Below are 3,978 nucleotides of genomic sequence, written 5' to 3' on the forward strand. Positions count from 1 at the left end.
AAAAAAAAAAAAAAAAAGTACAAATAAAAAACCAATAGAATATAACTATTTACACAATATTTACATTGTGTTAGGCATCATAAGTAATCTAAAGATGATTTAAAGCATACAGGAGGGCATAAGTAGGTGGTATGCAAATATGCCACCATTTTATATCAGAGACTTGAACATCCAAGGATTTTGGTACAGAGGTGATCCTCGGGCCAATCTTGCATGGATACCAAGAGATGACTGTACTTACCTGCTAAGTGGGAACAGTAACAGTGTCTACCCCACAGGGTCATGGCGGAGATTAAATGAATAAATACATGTGAAGTTCTAAGAACAATGCCTGGCAGGTAGTAAGTGTATAAGAAGAGTTATTAGCCCTACAAGCATTGATATTTGTGTACATATTCATATTAAGTGTCTGGAATTGCCAGCTGCTCAAATAAATGACAGGTAGTATTAGGGGAAAAGCAGCTTCCCCTTTCTTGGGCTTGGGAAGATTGCCTGAGGCACAGACAGAACAGCTATTGGCATTGGTTTATTGAGGGCTCAGTCAGGGTGGACTAGACTCTGGGAAGGCTTTATGGTAAAGGAGGCTGCTGGAGATGGAAGGGAGGGTCACTCCAGGCAGCAGGAAAGGATGGGTCATTTGTGAAGGGTGGCCGTGCTGGAAGGGCCATCCTGGATGATGCCCTTGTGTCATATCACCAACTTTCAGATTTGATGTCCATTTCCCAACATAGAGATGAGTGTTCCCATTTTGCAGGTGCAGTAAAAGGCTCAGAGAGGGTCATTAGAGTTCTCAGGGTCCCTAAGGTGTCCAGGATGTGGGAGGTTCTCTGTGAAGCTCCCAGGATGCTCTCCAGTCCCAAGAAGTCCCCCAAGCATGCTTCACATTTGGGAAGCTCCAGAAAGGGGTGACCTGTCTCCTAGGAGCAGGAGCAGTCTTCCTCCCCATCTTTAGGACTTAGAGCTCCAGGGTCTTTCAGAGCCTCACCAGGGCATAGGACTCCCATTGTTCCAGCCCCCCTCTTGTACCTCAGACTGGCCAAACCGGTTCTGGGGAAGGGGGGCGGGGAGCAGGCACGTTGAGACAACCGCCTGCCTCTCTGCGAGGTTCCCTCCACCTTCACCAACCCCCTCCCTGCCCCACACAATACCAGGAGCTTGCATGGCCCTGCTCAGGGCCATGCTGACATCGCCCCCTGAGGACTTGGCTGCAACCCCAGAGCCCCCAGGGTGTCCTGAAGCCCTGGACCGTGCTGGCAGCTGGACGGAGCTCCCTGGCTGAGGTAGGGCCCCAACCGGGTGCCAATTTTCTCCAAGTCCTTTGTGCTGCTTGCCTGGCCTCTGATTCTGGCCCTGATCCCCTGTGGCTTCCTAGTGCTTTGTAGACTGCTTGATCTGTATCTCCTCTCCAGCCATGACCTCCCACTTGGCTTTGTCCCTTAGGGTCTTAGGGTCTCTGCTCTTCTGGGCAGCATGGCAAGGGGCACCAGGGAAGGGCACAGGGAAAAGCTGGGTACAGAAGGCCAGCGACACTTTCCCTGGACCCTCTCTAGCATACTGGCCAAGTGGACCCACTGTCCTCTGTAATTAGCAGTGCCCACTGGGTGGTATTCTCCTCAGCCCCTAGCCCCCCTTCTGGGATTATATAGAGACGCTTAGGATGACAGGTTTCCTAGACAGGGCACGGTGGGGGGAGTCCCTTAGAAGCCACTTTACAGATAGGTATATGAGACTAAGAGATGGGCTAGGACTTGCCTGAGGCCATGCAGCTGATCAGTGTCAATACCAGGCCTTGAACTTGGGGCAGGTTTCATTTAGTTTCCAGAATGACCTCCTGGGCACTAGAGTCTGTCCTGTGATCATGTCTTGGGCAAGTAATGCCCCTGTACATGGAGCCAGTTCTCTTCCTTAGGTTTGTTTTTGTTTTTTTCTAACAGAGATGAGCTACACATAATATGAACACAGCCTTGCCCCACCTAAATTCCCAACACTGAGGCAGGGTGGGCCACGTCCCTGGCAGGCCGTAGAGTTGACATCCCAGTGAGATGGGTCATTCTCATTGCTCCTTGGCCTGGGCATAGGTGGAGGTCAATATACTCCTGACCTCCCCACTAGGGACCTCCAGCTTTGTCTCCTCAGAAAGGCTTCCTCCTCCCCTCTCCCCACACTCACCTAGGCCTCTCCTCTGAGGCCTTAATGGGGGTGCTCCTGCCCCAAGGGCTCAATGTTTTGCTTACTTATCCTTGCAAATGATGGGGATCCCTCCCTGCCCTCCAGAGACTTCCGGAACCCACCTAGAGAGAATGTCCCAGAATATAGGGAGCAGGGGCATGTGTCCATGCTTGCACACCTGCACCCACAGAAGCGAGTGGGACCTCTGTGTTGAGGCCTTCTGATTCCTGGATAGAGAAAGAGCTGTCTGGTGGGTAGTGGCCTCCTGTGCTTCCTTCCACCTGCTCCTACAGTGCAGTGTGTGTTTCTCCCTCACTGCTTCATCTTCCCCACCCGTGTGAAGGTCCAAGCCACTGCCCCCATCCCACTAGAGGAAGACTGCAGGTAATAAGAATATTCTGAAGGATGACTATCAATGACAAACTCCCAGCATGCACCAGATGTTTATATGCATTAATGGTAACTCTCACATTAGTGTTGGGAAGCTGGTTGACCATCCTATTTTTCAGATGAGGGAACTAAGGCTTAGGAAGGCTTGCTCAGATGGGTACTCTTCAGGCTTGAGGGGCAGAGGCTAAAGGTACAAGGTTAGCTAGAGCTGCCACTGTAGGGAGGACCCCTTAGGAGCAGCCAGCCCCTTCTTTGGACTTCCCAGCAGCTGAGGGGCTGTGTAGAGAGAGTGGAGCTCCCAGCAGATCCAGCCGTCCCTCATTGGGTCTTCTCTTCCCTCCCTCTCTCCATGGGTCTCTGACTTGTTCAGGCCAAGGCTCTCTCTCTCCATGTGCACTGGGTCCCTGGGCATTTCAGCCATGCAGCAGTTAGCTATTACCTCGTCTTGAAAGCCTTCCTGGAATCCTCAGGTTGAGTTGAGCCCAGCATCCTACTCTGATGGCTCCTCTGGCTTGGCTCTTGCTAGCCTGAGGTTTTTTTTTTTTTTTTTTTTTTGCAGTTTTTGGCCGGGGCTGGGTTTGAACCCACCACCTCCGGTATATGGGGCCAGCGCCTTACTCCTTTGAGCTACAGGTGCTGCCCTCTTGCCAGCCTAAATTGTAACTCTTTGTTTTTGGTTTCCCCACTATACTGGCAACTCCATGAATTTGAAATGCTTGTCCATCTGTCTCCCTGGGTTTTTCTAGGCTTCATGTCTGTGTCTGAACATCTGAAATTTTCAGTGTCTCTGGTCTCTGTCTCCATCTCTGGGGCCCTGAATGTCTTAGCTTCTGTAGTCTTGCTGTTTTTGAGTGCTTTGGGGTCCCAGTTTCTGAGTTGGTGTCTTAATGGTCTGTCTCAGTCTCTGTCTCCTAGGTCTCCCGGCTCTGCCAGGCTGGGAACTGCCCCTATGGCCTGAGAGGGCCTCTGGGGGGGTCCTTGCTGCCCGGCCTGCCCACAGCGAGGCCAGGCTAGGGTAGGCCCCCGCCCAGCCCGCTGCCTGCTCCCTCCCTCCCTCCCTGCTGCTTGCCTCACCACAGGGTTTGATGAATCAAACTCTTTGTCTGGGTGGGATCTCCCCCAGCCAGCTGGGCAGAGAGAGGGCTTCCCCTGCCGGAGCAGCCGATCAACTGGCCCTCCGCTGGAGAGGTAAGGGGCTGCTGAAGGGCACACAGCGGAGGGCCACACAGCAAAGGCTGTGGGCTTAGACCACTCTGGGATTATCAGTACCTTCCTGATTCCTGATCCCCCTGGGAGCAGGATCCGTTCAGCCTGGCCCACCCAGGGGCTGGGATGGGGAAAAGCCCCTCTTTTCCTCCAAGTTGGGGGGGGGCTGCTGGGTAACATCCCTGCCCTTCTCTGGGAGGGACCAGCCTGATC

This window comes from Otolemur garnettii, unplaced genomic scaffold (assembly GCF_000181295.1).
Source record: "Otolemur garnettii isolate 467f Iridium unplaced genomic scaffold, OtoGar3 scaffold00009, whole genome shotgun sequence".
NCBI lineage: Eukaryota > Metazoa > Chordata > Mammalia > Primates > Galagidae > Otolemur > Otolemur garnettii.